This window comes from Protopterus annectens, chromosome 1.part2 (assembly GCF_019279795.1).
Source record: "Protopterus annectens isolate FY-2018-M chromosome 1.part2, PAN1.0, whole genome shotgun sequence".
Lineage (NCBI taxonomy): Eukaryota > Metazoa > Chordata > Ceratodontiformes > Protopteridae > Protopterus > Protopterus annectens.
The window spans coordinates 577,257,854-577,279,387 of record NC_056727.1 but is presented as its reverse complement, the minus strand read 5'-3'; positions in this window follow the sequence as shown (position 1 = coordinate 577,279,387).

Sequence of the window (21,534 nt, the reverse complement as noted above, 5' to 3'; positions counted from 1 at the left end):
AAAAATTCTGCACTGCTTCAATGCCTAGATCCTGAGGGATGCAGGTGTACAATGACACCACATCGACAGTTAGCATTAAATGCTGTTTAGGGTCAAAACAAAATGTGGTAAGAAAAGAATTCAATTTCGTTAAAAAATGCCAAGAATCACGTAAGAATGACATTTCATGTATAATGGTGGGTCCCAACAAAGCATCAATGACTAAGGCCAGCCCTTCAGTGATTGAATGGGACGAAGAGACAATTGGTCTAAAAGGGGGATTCACAAGAGATTTGTGAGATTTAGGAATTCCAAAAAATACCCCTATACGTGGCTGATCAATAACACAAAATTCGTACAATTCACAAGTAATGTCACCTTCCATGAGGGCTTCATATAAGTACGAATGTATAGAACGTTGCCGCTTGTGAATTTCAAAAAGTGAAATAATTTCATATTCATCTGTGTTGTTCAAAAGTTTTAAAACCCCCTCTGTGTACGAATCTTTTGTCATAACAACTATGTTATTGCCCTTATCACTTTTCATGAATCTTACTTTATTACTCATAGCCTTTAATTTTTTCAAAGCTTTAAATTCAGAAGATGTAAGGTTATGATCAATTCTGTGCATATTGTTTAACAACAAACCAATGTCCTGTAAACAAATTTCTTCAAAGATGTTTAAAGTATGATGTAATTTAGGGCAAAAGTTAGATGGCTTAATAAATACCTGATTAGTTGTAGTCACATCATGTAACAAGTAATGTAAATTGAGTTTTCTCACATACTTTTTAACATCAACAACAGTTTTAACATAGTCAGCCCTAGAATGAGGTATAAAATTTAAACCAAGTTTCAAAACATTAATTTCGTCAGGAGAAAAAACATAGTCCGTCAAATTAATGACACTAAGATGACTAGAAGTATGTTCTAAGTCTCGTCCCCCGACGAATGGGAATTCAAAAAAGTCCGACTCCTGGTGAAAACAGTTTTTGCTGATGTCTGATGTTTCTTGTTAGAAAAACTAGAAGAAACCCCAGAATGACCCGAAACAGTACTCTGGTTAGAAGCATTGTTCGATTTAGTGCCAACATTTCTATCAGTAACACTCACACAATTGCCACTAACAGTTTCCGACATGGGAACAGTCTCTTTACCTAGAGATACACTACCTCCACTCTTGTCAGGTAATTTATTGCCCTGAATTTGTTTATCACCCGTAAGTGAACCAAGTTCAGGAGTGGAATTAAGAACTGAGGAACTCTTAACCGTGTAACCCGACCATTTGTTGTTATTTCCAACTTGTACTTTCCTAGCCGCATTAGCATTCGTCTGAACACCAGTCTGTCGGCTCCCATTATAAACCCTATTGGTTTTATTAAACGGACCAAAATTGGAAAATACAGAATCAGTCTCATAGGCTTGGATATCACGTAACAATTTGTTATGCTTTCTGTTGATATTGTCATTGAAGGATTGTTCTAAATCCTGTAAAATATTGTTAAAGAATTCGTTGAAACCATTATCATCAAACTGCTCTTTGAAAAATGATTCCAAAATAACAGTAATAGCCTTGTATCAGACATTGTGGCCCCTGAATGGCACACAGCAACATTCATCACACTCGACACAGGTGGCACCACAATGCACGAGTGGGACTATAGTCCTACACACCTGACTGGACTATTCTGCACGGCTATGGGGCACATCATCAAGGACATCATTCACAGAGACATTGTTGGGCTCCAGTCCTTTGATGCCACCCGGGTTGGACTTGTTAGGGCCAGAGCATGGCCCCTACACCTGGTGGACTCCTTTCATACAGTTACCAGGGTAGTTGATGATGGTATGGGAGTCCACACATCCTACATTGTCCTCTCATTGCCTCTCAGCACCGTTCTCCATTCTGGTATTGACAACATACACATCCACCTGCACATCATACCCTATGTCTCAGGATGTTATGCAATGTGGCTCATGGACAGGACACACAATGAGGGTAGCATACCATAGTACCTACTGCATTTCAGTTACATTTGGCATACCACAGTCCTCAGTCATAGGGCCCCTCATGTTCAGTATATGCTTCCCTGAGGTACAGGCTAGCACAGAGGGACTTTCCCTGCCTAGCTTTACAAACTCCTGCATACAGAGTGCCATGATTGATACACCAGCTGATACTGACTCCATCCATACGGGTGTCACTGTGACAGATACCTGATATGAATATCATGGCCTCAAGCTGCATGACACAAGGTCCATGGACATCACCTTTGCATTACACCATTCACCCACTATCACATAGGTGGAAGTCCCCTACATACGTGTCACATTGTACATGTTTGTAGTACACACATATGTCACACCCACTGCTGTGATTACTGTATTGCCACTGTGGCGTGGATATCCTTCTACATGGCCACACTTATCTGTACTGGGTGTGTAGCTGCTACATAGGCACCCATTGTACCTCTGAACTCAAGACTTCTACACACATTCAAGGGTACACCACCCCATTTAGGGTGTACCTTACACAACAGCTACAGCTTTACATACCACAACATTAACACGCCATGATGTTTATTGAGCTCTGACAGCTAAGGTATGCGGCTGAACTATGGACACCACGTCTGTACACATTTGCATACTACATACTCAGGGGTGACCTCTGCTGAACAGACAAGGCCCATGTCCACAACCATATTAATGGATATACTCCACATACGCGACATACGCCGATGCCACTGTGAGCAACATGCTCATGGATATGTGCACACACGCAACAATGAGTGGGATGTGCTTGAGGGTTACATTCCCAAACCGGACACTCACCATGCTTTGGAACATGACTCCTATGTACATCACGCAGTGAGACTCAGTAGCACTGTTCATGTGATACCTCCCTTGGTGTTTGGGACACACATGTACGCCAGGGATCACTGCAGTGGCTGTACTGTGCAGAGGTGCAGGTAACACATGGCTCTGATGATCACAGGACACTACCCTAGAGAGGTGCCACTGGTGTGAACACTGTGGTTGTGCTTACACATAGACTTGCCAGACTGCATAGTACCCCACTATGAACCTGTGAAGCTATTACATGTCTTTTGTGCATGGTTACTTGATAGCCCTTCCATTTAGATTAGCTATCATGCTATTACAATGTCCCATGCCTACAAGCCATATGTATCCTGTTATTGTACATGCCAATAGACGATACCTGTGGTAGGCATGATATGCCTGTTATGCTGTGTAGAATATCTGACATATCTACCTACAATACTATACATTACACATATTTTACATAGTATCCCATAATGCAAAGCATACTTGCACAGCGGGACCACCTTAGACATGTCATTGTCGTTATATGCACATGCACATGCCTACTGTGACAGTATATCAACATATACTATCCCCGGCTATGGCACGTACTTGTTGGACATACCCTACCACTGATGGTGGGTTGTATGTAATTGTTCTGTTTAAAGCCCTCATGTAGCATCCCTTGTGGTGTCTGTGATGTGTACCTTGTGGCCCACAGCTGGATGCACAGTTTCTGCAAGCTTAAGTATGCTCAGCAAGACATCACTACATAAATACCTTTTCCCACGTTATGCATCGCGGACACTTTTAATTAATGCAAAACGAGCTATACATACAGTAAATAATTAATAGAAAAACATGCTATAGATATACTTACATACCGAGTGTTCTACATACCTTGTTATCGTTACGTACTTTCATCTCTGTCTTTCTCACACTGCTTACACGGGTATTTTGTATGAGCATACGGTTTGAATGTCTGGCAAGTCTTCCTTATATACGTCGATACCTGTAACATGTGGTTTCCTGCCGCCTATTGGTGATTCTGAGTGACTAATTACTTGCATATCAGCTTTGCAGATACTACATTCACCAATTACGCGGCAACAGTGGGGTATAATTGACTTCTCCACTTGGGCGTTGGCCATTTGCCCTACCTTCGGGGAGACGGCCTGTATTGGTCGTTTTACCCTTCAGAGCAGGTGCTATTAGTACAAGGGTAAATAATGCTGGTTTCACCTGTTCTGGACATCATTCACCGTGATCTGCGCAATATTCGGAGTAGCTTATCCCTGTTTTGCGCATATCCATATAGTCATATTTAAGCCGCTACCAGCAGTGGGCAATGCATATTCCCGGTAACATGTGCTAAACATATGATCTGATGACCTGCATCCAACATGCATTACTCATGCCTTCGGGATTACGTTACATCCCTTGCAGGACGTGGGACCAGGAACATGCACGACGGTCACTGCATTTAACATATGGCCATCTGGGATTTGTACACGTGTTATGTTGTTTTGTACATGGAGTACACTACAGCTGTTACTCCATACTGCAGTCACATGGGTAACTCAGTTAGTTTACATATTGATGAGTCCAGTTAATGGTATGTCCATGTGATGTTTACTGTATGTGCTCCGGCATTGGGTATGTATATCACACTGAGCCACACACGATACTGTGCTACACCTTCAAACGACCGTGGGTGGAGCATGCTGGGGTGATGAATACCTGTTATGGGTACACCCCATGCCTTGACACAACATCCATGATTATATTATGTGGAGCCCCTCATTAACGCAGCAGGGACTCTGTGCTGAGTGTCTGCAGAACAGTGCTTAAACACATGTGCTCCCATGATTGCCTCTGCTCCTCTACGCGACAGTTGGTTACTCGATGTTGTGGCGACAGCAGACACTGTTTGCCCTGTTTGGTGTATGGCTTCTGACAATTGTCCATGTACCCATCGATGTACCTGGGAACCTATACACACAGCACCAACATATGCTGATAGGCGCATGTACTGTGCAGGTGTTGACATTCCATGTTCCAATAGCTGTTGTGTGTACAATGTTTGTGGGCTGCCTATGTAGGATTCACACAGTGGGCCACCTATACATTACAATTTACAGGTGGTCGTGCTTTTGTGCCATCCATTTTTCTGTGTGTGCAGGTGGAGAGGTGTGTCAGTCCGTAGGGGCCTACACTGTCAGCGTATGTGCTATAAGTTCCCTCTTTGCCAAGGCGTAGGCATATTGGGCATGCCTCCATCTGCCTACTGGGGCTGGCACAGTGTGCTCATGGTCTGAATCCCTCTGTGCCTGTGATGGCCTTGGCAAATGCGGTGCTATGAGGGCCTTCACCATTTTGTCCCTGCTGCAGCTGTTTCTGCAGGATCATATTATGTAGCATGGCACATACTATGACGATGTGGGCACACGTGCCTGGAGAGTACTGCGAGGCTCCACCAGATGTGTCCAAGCACCGGAACTGTGATTTCAGCATCCCGAACAAACACTCTATGATGATTCTGGTTTGTGCGTGTGCCTCATTATGGCGTTCTTGCATGGGTGTGTGTGCATTTCTGATGGGAGTCATCATCCATGGCTCCAGTGCATAGCCAGCATCCCCCACAAGGTGGCCATGTGGGATGTCCCCCCTGACAAATACCTGATACAGCTGTGAGGCATGCCAGATATGGGAGTCATGGTAGCTTCCAGGGCTGCCAGCACACACATCCATGATTATGCCCTGGGCATTGCACACAACCTGACAGTTGATGGAGTGGAATCCCTTGTGGTTTATGTAGCGTCTACCATGCTCACCGGGTGGTGACTTGATTTGTATATGCATGCAGTCTATCGCACCCAGTACCTTCGGGTAGTGTGCCACACGGTGGAAGTGACGCATATTGCTGGCCAACTCCTCCTGAGTTCGGGGGAAGTATATATGCTCATTGGCATGTGGTAACATGGCATCCAGAAACTGATGTAGTACCCTGGATGCCGATGCCTGTGAGATCCCCATTATATCTCCAGTTGGCCTTTGAAAGGTACCTATGGCTAGTAATTGCATGCTTACACATACCTTCGTGTCCACTGGGATGGGTTCCCCTCTGTTATTTCTGGTTCTCAGGCGTGGCCGGCACAGCTCCACTATTTGCTGTAAGATGTCCCTGTCCACCCTGTAACGCTCTACTATCTCCAGATCATGTAGCCCCTGGTAGGTTACCCTTGGTCTGAACACTCTTCTCCTCCTCCGGGGCCTGCAGTGGTTGTCGGCATCATCCTCCACAACACTGTCAGTCTCTAACACATGCTGATGAATCACAGCTATGGCAGCTCCCAACATGTACATTTTAAAAGTTCCCCGTGTGTTTACACCTATGGTGCAGTGTTTGGGAATTCACAGGTGTGTGTAAGGTGCTTTCACACTTTATACTATTGTGCTGTGAACACCGATGATGTCATAGGGTGTGTATGTACGATCATAGCTACAGGATATCTTATGTGTTTTACTACCGGAACTACTATTGTGGTGCCTTTGGTGTTGAATTACATTTGGCTGCCGTGGATTACCTCTTGACCTTCCCTTTACATTTCTGCATGTTCCACCTACCATTTTCTGGCATGCATACGGCAGCCTGCTTTAATTTGTACTTTCCTAGACCTGGCGTATCTTGTGTAATGTGTGCTATTGCCGGTCTACTGTCGGTTTGCTTTGCTCTGCTATGACAGATCTCCTACCTTTGCAATCCAATGCCTCCCCTCCTTTCTTTGCATTCCAATGCCTCCCCTATCCTGTTTTGCAGGTTTCTGCGAGCAGACTTGACAGCTGCCATCGACTGGCCGCCGTGAGTTGATTGGTGTTGATTGCTCATTAGTATGCCAATTACCCTATTTCGGCATTTCCTTCTTTTCTTCCCCTGACCTTCCTGTTTGTGCTATTGTTCGTGCCGCGTGCATCCGCTTACTGGGTTTCGGGCACATTTTCATCCCCGTACACATGTGCTTTTGGGCACCATGTGTGCTCTCAACTAAACAATTCTATACCTTCCTCCCCACCCCTGTCCTGCAGCTTTGCTTAGCAATGGCCAGGCCAGATTTGCATTGCTCCAATGTGCTTACTGCTACAGTGGCACACCCCTCTGCTGATGTCATGTATCTCCTCTGAGCCACTCCTCAGTGTTCTAGCGCTGCGCCGTATGGTTCAACCTTCATCCGGTGGGAAATTTGCGATTCAGTATTATCTGCCTCATTTGCATGGCATTGACTACTAATTCATAGTTACCACGCCGAACACTGTCACAGGCCCTTAGCAACCCTTGCACCTTGGTTGTGGTGTTCCATGCCTACCATTGTGTATTATGGTGTACACCTGATTTGTATTACATTGCAATTTTATGACATTTTTATATATTTTCTTTATGTTCCAGTTTGTGCACACATGCCCTGCGGTTGTACTTTGCATTACTGTGGACATGACATTAAAGTTGTTTTTTAGGTGTTGTGCATCCTTTCTTATGCCATTGGCTGTGTATTTAGCCATTGGCATATGTTAACTTTGTAATACATGAGTCTGGTCTGCTTCCATAGCTCAGATGTTCTGTTTGGGAAAATGTAAACTGTGTTTTTTGGTTTACATTTCCGTGGCCTTACGCTACACCTGCACCACTTCATGAATCACTATATGCCTTCATTTGCATGGTGCAACACTGCACATGGGGTGATTAGCATACCTATGCCGAGGGCTGCGCAGTTCTGGCGTACGCCGGTAGTGCACGTGGCATTGGATCGTACCTGAATCGCTCGACGGCCATATTTGGTGTTATTCCGCCTACACTATGCCTGCGCCTGGCGCAAGCTTCATGAATCCTGGGGATAGTCTTTTAGAAAAGAGTTATTACCAGAGGTATCCCCAAGGGATTAACTTCAGGACCACTTCTCTTTGGTATTTACTTTTCTGATGTCAAGTCTGACATCAAAGGCCAGTAGCTGACCAAATTTGCTGATATATGCAAACTTAGAGTTGTTGTTAATTTCCCATCTGACTTCCAGATTATTCAGGAGAGAGGGACATACACCATTAAGTTGTGCCTGGACTATGGCCTAAAACTAAATGTTAAAAAATGCAGCAGTGTGTTCTTTGGCAAAACTGGGCACCCATGCACCTAGCACACAGGTGACAAAGTTGACTCAGTCATTAGGGACCTGGGCACTTTTGTTAACAATGAAGTACCCTTTGACTATTATGCACCTTCTGATGTTAGGAAATCCATTTATCTAGCAAGATTGATCACTAGGGAATTTCTTCCAGATCTAAGGAAGTTATCATCCCTTCTACTCATTTCTAATTAAGCCTATAATAGAGTGCAATGGCCCCTTTCGTATGAACTTGCCTAAATATATAATCCAACTTGAGAGACTGCAGTGTTTCCTCACTGAGCGATAATCAAGTCCATGTCTTTCCTTAACTGCAAAGGCCACCTTAAGGCTTCATCTCTCTTTTCTGTTTCCTACACACCCTGAGAGGTGACCTCTGTGTAGCCTACAGAGTCTCCAAGGATCCAGCCTTATGTGACCTCATGCACATGTGTGAAATTAATAACACCCTAAACACCAACTCATGAGATTTTAACTACCATCAAAACATAAATAAGACCTGCTAGTGATCTAGTGACATATATACGTATATATATATATATATATATATATATATATATATATATATTTTTTTTTTATATATAAATATATATATATATATATATATATATATATATTTATATATAAATATATAAATATATATATATATATATATATATATATATATATATATATACATATATATATATGGTTTACCTTCATATGTCCGTAAATGACATATGTAAATGCACTATTGTGCGACTCAAAACTGCAAAAAATATAACATTGAACGTCACCAAAGTTTGAAAATCAAAATCTGGAAAACCAGATTTGATGATTTTCGAACAAAAAATCCGAATACACATCGTAGTGCAAGGGGGCAAGCCTCTCTGCACCCCCAATGTGGGGGGCTGCAACCCCCCTACTTTAATATACTAGTTCTGAGATCGCACTACAGTAGGAAAAGGGACCATTTCCCCATCCCCGCTATAGTGCAATCTGCACCCAAAATGCCGAATCTGCAATGAGCGAATGCCAATGTGCATTCGCTCATTGCACATTCGGACAATTTTTTTTTTATTTTGTGGATATTTGGGAGCCTCTTGTCAACCTCCTTGTAATCGCCCATGTGCATCACACACATATGAAGGTAAACCTATATATATATATATATATATATATATATATATATATATATATATATATATATATATATATATATATATATATATATATATGTATATATATATATATATATATATATATATATATATATATATATATATATATATATATATTATATATATATATATATATATATTTATATGTATATATATATACACACACACACACACACACACACACACACACACACACACATACACACACACACACACACATATATATATATATATATATATATATATAGAGAGAGAGAGAGAGAGAGAGAGATATGAGACTAGACTTCTTATGGATACAAAGCAAAGTTGCTCTTTGTTTTATTTTAAGCATAACCTGGATGAATGGATAGGCAATCATAAATACACACTGGGTCTGGTCCACAAGCCCTCACTGAAAGTGGTAAAAATGTGATATCCATCAATCATGTAAATGGGTATTTTTGGTTTCAGTTATAGTAACTAGGCTACTAATGGTCCTTTGGATCCACAGCCTAGCATTAACTATGAACCTATACAGTACAGAGATGTCTAGTAAGTTTCAGATCATGACTAAGGTTCACTTTAGAACTCAGAAAGTATTAATGCATACAAATTGAAAACAACATAAATAATTTTCCATACCAACTTTTAACAGCTTACAACATCTTATATGGCAGAATATACAAGAATGAGTTCCATAAAAGAAAAGCAAATAAATAACTATTTTCTAGGTAAATTACAAACTAGAAATGATGGTAAGGAGTAAGTTTAGCAATTAATAAGAAATAATTGAAATATTAGACTAATGTAGATATTCCCCTGCTACTAAGAATTGTGAAGTGTGAAATATATGATAACATATCAGGCAATTAGATACAACATTCTTCTACAAAAAGATGACATAAACTTAACTGAAACTTTTGTACATCCACTTCTACAAATCTATACTTGCTTATTAAGTTCTTTTGACAGTTTGAGTAGTCACTTCATCATCATTTCTTGATGTCTTATGTGTAAAATTCCACAAAGGTATCATCCCAATGGCTATCAGAGAAAATCAGGGCAGTTTTATTCTTCCATTGTAGTAGGCAACCTTTTCATGGCCACTATGGCCACATAAATCAATAGTTCATTTATTTTTGACAGATTTTGTTTAATTCACTGATATAACCCATCAAAAACATGACTGGGTGTAAAGTTATTTCAGTTGTTAGTCCTTCTCCATTTCCCTCCTTGGTCATTTTCCACCAAGTGTTGACTTGGAGGAGAATAACAAAACGTGGATAGTATCTGAAATGCTACTTCCACAATGCCAACATGTCATAGAAGTCAATAAACCAATTTTACATAATCTTAAAGAAGTAGACTGTAATACCTGGGCAACTATATATTGAACATAAATGTTTCTAATGGATACATAATATTTTAAAGTTGAAGGAACAAGTCTTCCAAATTCACCAAATAATCTGAGAAAATATAGGCTTCCATCTTTTCTTACCTGCTTTATGTTCTCTCATTTCTGATATACAAAATATATATTTTTCAATATTCCTAAAGTGAGACGTTATCCACAGTATTGAAGTAAAGTGAATAAAATACTTAAATTTCTATATAATACTTAACCTCTGTTTTAACTAGAAGTTCTTAAAAGTACATATGACTATATAAATTGAATTTCAAGAATTATTTTAATACAGATTCTACTTGCTTATGTATGGGCCTCTCCTCTAAATCAGAAAATAAAATAGCCCTAATAGAAAATCATTCAATTGCATCAATAATGTCAGCCAGGGGAACTGGAATGCTAGAGTGCAGTTCCTGTAACTGTTGATAGATAAAGTATACAATGCCAGATATTACAAAGTTTTCTTTTACTTTGTAGAATACACTTTGTCTGTCCATAACATTGAATAAAAGAGCAGTAGATTTCCATAAAATGTATGAATAATATTATTTTTGTATATAAACCTATATATCTGGAAAAGGAAGGTCCTCTTGTTTGATTGAATTTGCTATTTTCTAAGCTTTCCTTGATGAAGCATGTCTTCAGTGATGTCTCGATGTAGAGGGAAGCCGCCCTACTCCCCACAAACCTTGCCATACTTCTGAGAAAAGGGAATATTCCAAGAAATGGCTCTCTTGGACCTACTGTATGCAATTCCATTTTTTCAGCTTTTCAGTTTCCATGTTTCAGAACTCACTCTAGTAGGTCCTGACTTTCAATATGGTTGTCAGGTATGTATAAAGTCTGCATACAGACTCATCATACCATGCAAGGTGGCCGTCCTATTCCTGGTAGATATTCTTAAGAGCATGATGGCTCTCCTTCATCAACAGGTCAAACGGTAATGGCATGGTAGCCCTGCTTCATCTGCAGGCCAAGTAGTACATATTAGATGATTTCAGGCTAAGCAGTACACATTAGATGATTTTACAACATGGAAAGTATAAGTTCACTAAGAACATTATACAGGGTAATATCACTGACCTGATAGGGCTGCTGGGTGTGTGCATTCCTTGTCCACGAGTGTTCTTAAGTGCTCCACCCCCCACCACCACCAACACCACCACCACCACACTTAAAGCCAGCATTGCTTACCAGAGTCTATAATGCTTCTCTAGGGTAGTTACTTGCTACACTATGCAAGTATATCCATACATGGGTTCATCTCATCAGGTAGGGATACCTGTCAAAAAAGTTTATCATGGACTGACAGGACATTACCCTTGTTTTGGATGCTTACTTCACATATGTATATTCTGTAGAACACAGTGACTAAGTAACCATGTAATATCAATTTATTGTCCTTTTTGCTTTGAAAAGACATAGGGCAGGATTCACAAAGCCTCCGTGTAAGAGTTATAACTCATACACGGAGGCTGCAGTTAAACGGAGTGATGTCAGCATGCTTTGCATATTCATGAGAGCATGCTGAATCACACCCAAGGCTAACACCGTCCATGTAAGACAGTAGGGGGCATGTCCGTAGGCCGAGCCCTGTAAGCGGACACGCCCCCAGAAGAGGAAAAGTGCCCAAAGTAAACACCCACGACAGAGTCCACGGAAATGTGAATAAACAGAACACAACACATGCCCCCACAGACTATGAACAGAAAACATATAAATAAACATGTTATATATTTTTTTTAAATTGTAAAAATGTTTAACCGTGAGTGCGCTCGTTTGCTCGGGCGTGCCCGTAGCGCAGCCACAGTTAGCAGTCAGTGGGAAAGCATATAAAAACTAAATATGCAAAGTAAGCCAAGAAACAATAGTGTAGCGGTAGAGATGTTGGCTGAAGAGCAGGCATTCATGGTTCGAGCCCCCACAACACCAATTTTTATTTTTAGCAAAATAAGCACGAAGCAAGTCCCTGACAAATATGTACACATAAAACCACATTTTATGTAAAATGTAATGAAATAGCCAATTTATATTGAAGAAATGTGAGGTAACAAAAGAAGAAAAAATGCCAGATGTGCCCATAGCTAAGCTACAGTTTAACAGGGTGAGTGCATCTGCCCGTAGATGAGCAGTGGTTTAACTGGTGCAAAATGAGTGCCCGTAGCTGAGCAGTGGTTTAACACGCTAAATCTATGGTGCCCCTAACTGAGCTGAGCGTAATATGTGTGCCGATAGCCAAATGAGGCTTAAACCAGCGTACCCCATTTGTGCGGAGCTGCGCATCACGCAAACAAGCTAACCGACGGGCAACGTTGAGCAAGCCGTATCAAAACTGCCTTTACACAGACACACCCCTCAGCATGTCTAGACAGTCATGAAAAATAAAAAGCAGTGGGCAGGTTCAAACCCAGGATACTATACACCATAGTCAAGGTACCAAACCACTAAGCCATGACAGCAGTACCTAGAAATGCAATAATAGCTAATATATAGCAATGAATACAAACTGGAGCATGACAATGCAGGTTTACTGAAGTTGATAGAATTCCAAAATGGCCAATCACAGATATGTGCGGGAAAAACGGACTATATAAGCCTCATAGGTGGGAATACACAGCATAAACGTTTGTAGAACTGAACTGCAGGCAGAATGACAGGAGTTGGAGAGGGTAATTGCTTTCGAGCACAGAGGTGGGGCATTGAGGAGTCCAGGTACATGGTCTGGCTCCTAGTCCACAATCATGAGGCCCAACTCATGCAGGGCCAGGTCCTCTGGGGAGCATACAGGGCTGAGGCGTGGGACCGGTTGGCTCGTGATCTCACCAGTGCTACAGGGATTCCAAGGACTGGTGAGCAGGTCTGTCACCACCATGCGGACCTGAAGAGACGCAAACAGGACCAACTGAACCTTTGGATCCAGGAGGCCCGACAAACACCCAATGCCCCACTACTGAGTAAGTTACAGTTAATTATGTATGTAAGAAATTAAACTAGCTGATATTATGGAGATGTGTATTCCAATATTACTTCATTTATATTACAGCTGCAGGTGTCCGTTCTGTGAACCGCAGAGCCTATGGCAATAGGCTGGTGCGGTTGCGCCACCAGGCAGGTCAGTAATCCACTACCAGTAACTGTAAAGAAATATAAAAGTATGACAGTCAGCAAAAGAGTGCAGTGTAGTCACTAAGGAATAAAATGTGCAAGTAACAGTGTGAAAGTGAATGCAAGTATTGCTTGATTACAAAAGTGTGTTTCAGCCTGTAAGTTAAACCAAAAAATGAAACTGTCTGACATAAATTCTGAAATAAAAATGCCCCACCTGTAAGAAAATAGTACACAACCTGCAGCAGGCTGAAAAGTATAGCTGCAGAAGATGATGAAATCACATGTGTGAAATATATCCCTGTTGAAATACTGAAACATGACAGAAGTGAGACTGCTGGAAAGGATTGTAATAACTACAGGTAAAACATGTCAATAAAGCCTAGAAGTAAGTACCATCCTGAATAGTAAAATGAAAGCAAGTGAGACAGTGTGAGAAAGTGTCATGAATCCAGCAATACAGTAGTAATAACCCCTGAATAAAGTATACTGCAGTCAAGATAGAATGAAATGCATGTGAGAATCAAAACCAAACAGCGAAATCTGTTAAAAAGTGTTGCTGCATCTGGAATGTGTATCCCAAAATCTGGATATGTTGCTCTCAGTCTGCAATATGCAGATAGGATGATTATCTGATATACCAAACATCCACACTTGTCTACAGCTATATAAAGCAAATGTAGCAGGATGATGTAGCTGAACAAAGCTAGATATGAATGTGTATGAAGAACAATGAAATGTATATTGATGTTGCAGTAACAGTCCTATCACCAAGTTGAAATAGTTATCATATAGGAAACTGTAGTTAGAACAGTAGTGTGTATATATCTGTAGCTATTAGAAATGTACAGCATATGTATTGGTATTTGAAGGTGTTAATATTATTTTCTTCACCCCACCCTATAACCACATATAACCCATTCCACGTGAAAATGGTATGTGCAATCACAATTAACACCCCTGGACGTTTGTCCTGTTGGGTCATATATATTTGCATGTCCGTTGATGCATCTCCCCTGTTCATACATCCAAACCTGATGGCCTGTTGCCATCAATTAACCCTGCATGTTGTTGGACTGTGTATTGCTGTTCAAATTATGCATGTGTTATGCACGCTGTTCAATGGTGTGAATATCTGGGTGTTTGGTTAATGGGAATACTAATGCATGTTGTTACAACTAATTGTGAATGGTATTATATGTCACTAACCCAAACTGTCATGACATAATGCAAAACATAGGATGACAGGGAAGGCAGGTTCCAGCGGACCCACCTCTCCCACCTCAGCTGGCGAGTGCACCTGGCACTAGTGCCGAGTCCGGACCCTCCTCCGGTGGCCCTGTGCCACCTGTGGGTGGAAGTGCTGCAGGGGATGGGGCTCGCCCCCCCCCCCCTGCAAGTGTGGCCTGAGGAGAACCACCACTCACCCTCCGTAGCGTCCGGACTGTGGTGCATAGGGAGATTCGGGACTCTGTTCTCGAGCCCCTATGCCAGCTTGAGGCACGGGTGGCGCAACTAATGGGCATGCCTGTTGCCCGGCCTACACAGCCCCCAGCACAGCCCCGTCCTGGGCAGTGAAGGAACAGTGGCAACTGCCTATGGGTGGGGATATCAGTTCCACTGTTGCCATCTGTGGGCTCATGGGCTCTGGATATCTAAACCTCCATCCCCGTCAATTGTGTAACCCCCCCACACATGTCATACACCGCCCCTGAATGCATCTTGTTTGTCTTGTCTGTTTACCTACCCAACCTACCTCCCCAGCTGTACCGACTTTCTTCACCTGACATACCACTCTCACCTGAAAAAAAGAGAAGAAAAAAAGGGCACTCTGTAACCACAAAAAAATTACGCCCCATACATAGCTGCCCATTACGCACACATGTCTGCTGGACATGGAATCTATCAATTACAATTGGCAGTACAACAAGTATTAATGTTGTCCTGACACCTCTCTCAGGGGTGGAAGGTTTCAAATGTCACACCAAATTACATACATATGCACAGCTGTTGCCGATGAAGAAATGGGCAGCTATGGGCCTTACCTACATCCCTCCTGCAAATCCCAAGCTTGTTTCCCTACTGTCTTACCCTCTTTGTGACCCCTTTTTCACCACTTTCCTGTCTCCCCATTTTCTTTTCTTTCAAAGAAAATAGCGCGGGTGTGCGCCAGAGTAAGCACTGTTAAGCGGTTGTAAGCGGGTGTGTGCGGAGCTGAACGCCAGTGCGCATGCGTGAGCTCCGCGCAAACCAGCGCTAACCCGGTTACAACTGCTTAAAAGTGCCTTAGTCACTGTGATTGACAGGTCCTGTACTCAGTTCAAAAGCAAAATAAAATCCCACTGTCAGTCCCGAACCCAGGACCTTGGAAGCACTAGTCTGTATGACCTACCACTATGCCATGACTCTTATACAAGAACATTGTGCTAAAGTAAATATAACATGTAATAGTAGGGATGAATGTAAAGGAAATATAGGATGTGTAGTACCCAAAGGATGTCATGTAGAATTACTGTCAAAACTACTGGATTCCCATAATAGTAGTGTGTGAACACAAACAGCCATGCTAGTTGTTAGCTTGTAGGTAATAATGTCAGTTAAAGTACATATATAAATGTATGTATATGTACATATATATATATATATATATATATATATATATATATATATATAAATATATATCTATATATAGTTGTAGGAGTCATTGTGCATACACACTTACTACAGGGAACAGGAGAGAGGAATGGAGAAATGTGAATCTACAACACAGCCTGAATCATGAGAGAGATACTAACCTTTACACTCACAGAACAGTGTCCACAGCATACCAGCATGGTCCCCGCCCTTACAATCTGAAAGGGCAATGCCTATCCTACATACCCTTTTATAGCACTGACCTGAAATCACAGTGAGAACTGCAATCAGTACACAACTGGCTGTATGCAATTAGCAAATGCTGGCTTACAATTGGTGCAGAGGCCATCACATGGACCTATGCAGATACCTACAAAAGCATCCAGTACTAACACTCCACACATGCAATACATTCATTGCACTGTCTGGAAGCAGACAGAGGGAGAGAGAAAGGTGAGAGAGAGAAAGAGAGAACAAATAAAAAAAAAATTATACACTGTGACTCTGTTACCCGAAGCTGTCAGCAGTGACAGTAGCAGCAGCAAGCAGAAGCTGTGGTAACGCAACCAGCTGTGACAAACACAGGTAATGCAAAGTAGCAGGTTAATAGTGTGCATACTGTGAACCCTCCAAATGTGTCATAGGTCTGTATCTATAGGTATGTCCATGTGATATGTTGTGTGTACGTAGTTCCACCAAAAGGGGATGACCATACATTACATGTCAATCAGTCTTAGGCCATGATCCTGGCAGCAGTTGTCTGTGCGTTGCCCCAGCAATGGCTGTAGTGACTGCTTTGAAAGGTCAGCCAGGTTCAAAAGGCAGGATCAGCCCATCACAAAGGCACACTGGCTGGGAACAAGTGTCTGCAGGTACCCGATATCACTGCATATGCATCCCATACTGCATAATTCCATAGCTTAGCAGACCAGGCCGGTTATGCATATGATGTGGTAGTTCCCAGGGTCAGTCGAGGTGCCTCCTTAGTGTTGTGGGACCACTGTCACTGTATCCCACTGTCCAGGTACATATCCTGTAGTACGGCCAAGATAAATTATCAGTGTTATATGCGGTTGTATGTCCTCTCGGAGTGCAGGTAGCACACATCCAGGGATACCATGAGGTCACAGTGATGCTGTGTGTTCTGCTCTGCTGAGGTCGGCCCTCACCTGGACATGTGAGATGATAGGGAGGTTACATACAGCTGTGATAAATATTTCAACTGGTGGGGGAGAAGGAAGGGGGATACGTGCACCGAACATGTCTGCAAGACTGTTGCCAATATCCGTGTGTTTGGTGAATGTTAAGTAGGTGTGTATTAACACACAGCATATTTGAGGCATGTGGTCCATATGTGTAACATAACTGAAGAAGGCCTTGTGGTCATCCATAGTGTTTGTGGCCATGTCCCTCCCAGAGTAGGTCGTGGCCGTTGTTATGACGGACCGTAGCGTAGTACCAGTGCTGACTACAGATGCCTTCCCTTAATGTGAATGTGCTCTGTCCTGCAGTAGCCTCCTGCTATTGTTATACAATCTGCCTCTGTCTGGGGTCCACCGGACAGGATGCCTATCCTTTGTGCATAGGGTCTGGGTTAGAAATGTGTGTGCAAGTTCCATGCAATCTGTGGCATGTCCATGGTAAGCATTTGCAAAGGGGTCAGCAGTGTGGCTTGTGGCTTCCACTGGCCCAGTGTGCTGCATGGATACCATCTCAGTCCCAGCAAGTGAATAACTGTCTAATCACATACATATCAAAGTAGTCTACTGTGCTGGTGGTTTTGGTGGGATATGTATATCCAGGCCGAGTAACTTCTGTCCACATCACAGTAGTGGACGGCGTCCCACATACAGTACCTTGGGATGAACCCCCAGAGTGAGGTTGTGCATTGGACCTGTCAGTGTGTGCTGACCGATGGGGCATGCTACTATGTTGTGTGGAATGTGGCAGGTATTGTTGCACAGGTGTTGGCTGAGCACTGATATCTGGCCATGAACCTGTGTATCCACCACGACACACACATGCAACATATGGGAGTAGTAGTATATCACTACACATGAGTATCATGTATAGTATGTGTGCCATATATTGCTGACATAGTCTGCTGATATCCTGTTTGTGTTCTCTTCCAGGGAGATGGCGCATCAGCATAATCCCGCCTACTCTGTAGCGGAAGACGAGGAGATCCACCAGAGCCTGGTGCGGGAGTATGACATCCTGTTTTCCCGCACCAGTCAGAATCAGCAGGAGAGGGCTGCACTGTGGCAAGACCTTGTCCATAGGGTAAATGATATTGGCACGCATAACAGGACATATGAGCAGGTACGACATCACTGCAGTGATTTAATCCGAAGTGTCCATCAGCATGCATCAGATATCTACAGGCAACAGGTTGCCACGGGAGGTGGGGTGGCCACACATCCCCCCCTCACCAGACTGGAGGGGCTACTCCTAAGTGTTGTGGCTCCAGCCCCGGAACAGCAACAGCAGTACACCTGCATTATGATGGAGGCTGGTTCCACACAGCAGCACGACATGGAGCGTGCAGGTAATATGCCATATGTACACTTGACTGTTCTGTACACTGTATCATATGCAATATCAATGGCACAGTTGTGCCCACTGACATTAATCTCATCATTTCTGCAGGTCCCTCTGGGGTTACAGCATGGCAGGCCATCCATGCTGGTGAGTGTGTTTAACACAACCTATAATAGTCCTGATAATGCTAGTAACAGTAGTGTAACTCAGTAGTGCTCTGTGTGTATACTGCGGGGTGTGCATGTGTGCATGTGTGCAGGTGTGCCTGTGCCCATGTGTGCATGTGTGCAGGTGTGCCTGTGTCCACGTGTGCATGTGTGCATGTGTGCCTGTGTCCACATGTGCATGTGTGCATGTGTGCATGTGTGCATGTGTGCATTTGTGCATGTGTACAAGTGACCACATGTACATGTGTGCATGTGTGCATGTGTGCATGTGTGCATGTGTCCACGTGTGCATGTGTGCATGTGTGCATGTGTCCACATGTGCATGTGTCCACGTGTGCATGTGTGCCTGTGTGCATGTGTGCATGTGTGCATGTGTGCCTGTGTCCATGTGTGCATGTGTGCCTGTGTCCATGTGTGCATGTGTGCATGTGTCCATGTGTGCATGTGTGCATGTGTGTAGAAGTGCATCACTGGTAACAATGTATGTCGACTGTAAACTGTGTTTCCTGTCTTCCTCAAACAGGTTCTGGTGCTGCTCTGGTGACCTGCAGCAGGGAACCTGAATCTTGTGCCACGGGTACTGGTAATGATGATATTTGTGTAATGGTACAGGAAGGTGTGTCAGGGTCTGCCATTGGTCAGCCAATTGACAGTACACAGCTGTCAACCCCATCATTGCACACAGTCATCCTGCCAGTACATCCTTTGTCACCATTGTCCCTAGGTGATGGACAGGATACAGTGGGCATAGACAAGGGTAATGTGGTACCTGTGGCACATGCGTTCCCCACACAGCAGCTATGGGCAGGGTCCTACGATGGTACCACACAGACAGTTGCCCATGGGGTCTCGTGGGAGCATCCGTGGGCGTACTGCCTCTGGCCAACGTGCCCAAAGAGGTCTGTCAACCTCAGCTATGTTTCGGACTGTCATGCAGGCACAGTCGTGTATGGAAAGGTATACCAGACAGGGTCTGAGGGAGCTGAGAGCATGTCGCACAGCCATGACAGACAGTATGCGCGACATTGCGGATGTTATCCGTAATTTCACCGATGTCATAGACAGATGTTGTGGGGACATATTACAGCAGTTCCACAACCAGATGTCCATGAGCCAGGGCAATGGTGGGCATTTGCAGCATCGACGTGGCCGTATGCCGGAAACAGCAGCAGCTGGCAGTCGGCGCGGATGACAACAGGCTTGCACACGCCCCCATAGTGCCAGCAGCAGCCCCAGCAATGCTGGGTCTGTGCTGTCATCGGAACGCCCCAGGAGACCACGTGCACGTGGCTCTGGACAGTCCCAACAGGGACCTGTATCCAGTCAACACACTCCCGCTTCTGATGACAGTACCCAGTCTGGCTTAGTACTGGATACGGTCCGTAGCACCCCTGCCAGGCACAGGTACCGTGTCTGTGCCCACAGACACTGATCTGTATGACCTGCCAGGTGCAGTCTGTGGCTGTCCACAAACCCCTGTATATGGCAGCCATGAGGTGGAACTGTGTGCGTGCATACACACATGCGAAATGTTAACACCTAGGGTGAACACATACACGCACACACTGCACCAACACTGCCCCACCCTGTACTGCTGCCCCTCACCAACACACATACACACACATGTCAATTGGGGGTATCAGTGGCTGACTCAGGCATACCTAATCCACACCCTGTGCATATGATGACACTGTGCCACCTCCTGCAATCTCCAACATCATTGCGGGAACAGGTAAACACGTTGCTGATGCACAGGGTGACTACATAGAAGTGTATTAGTAGTATCATGTTGGTAACAGTACAGTGTGCTGCTATGACTGTGTGTTTATCCCAGCATGCCTGCTGCAGTAACTGTATGAATGTCCTGAATTGTTATCTACACCCATAGTACATACCAAAGTATAACAGCTGCACATAATTGCATGCTGGTGGTACGGTTGTCAACAGATAGCCGCATACATGGGTAGCACAGGGGGAAAGCTAACGCAAGTAGTGATATGCAATGGTGGACATGTACAGTAATGGTGTCAAGTTGCCCACAATGACTATGCAATGTGGATGTTCGTGCATGTAGATATGTGTGCAGTACCAGTGTAATCCAAATCACAAATAACTATCACATAATATCAGTTCTACCATGGGCATCTGCGCTGTGTATTCCTGGGTACATGTTGATAGTGCCTACATATTTGCATTGTTACTTACTGTTATTGTTACCCCTTCTTTGTTGTACAATGCACTACTTCCAGCCCTGTTTACTGTAGCTTTGTTTGCATGCATGTTCGCTTGGGTTCCCTGGAACACTGCTTACACCTGCAATGCAGAGTTACAGTGCTTCTGTAGACTCTTAGTGACATCTGCATAGCGTACGATACGTATGTCAACTATACACATGACAGAACGTCACTGTCTGTCCTGTACGCATGTACGTTGCCTGTGACACATTGCACATGTCTTACCTGGCATTTACCCACATGTGCAGTCATATATGCCAGTGCTATGAGACAGTAGCGGTACACCCACACATACACACCTTCAGTATGTTGTTCCCCATTGGCCCTATGTGTTGG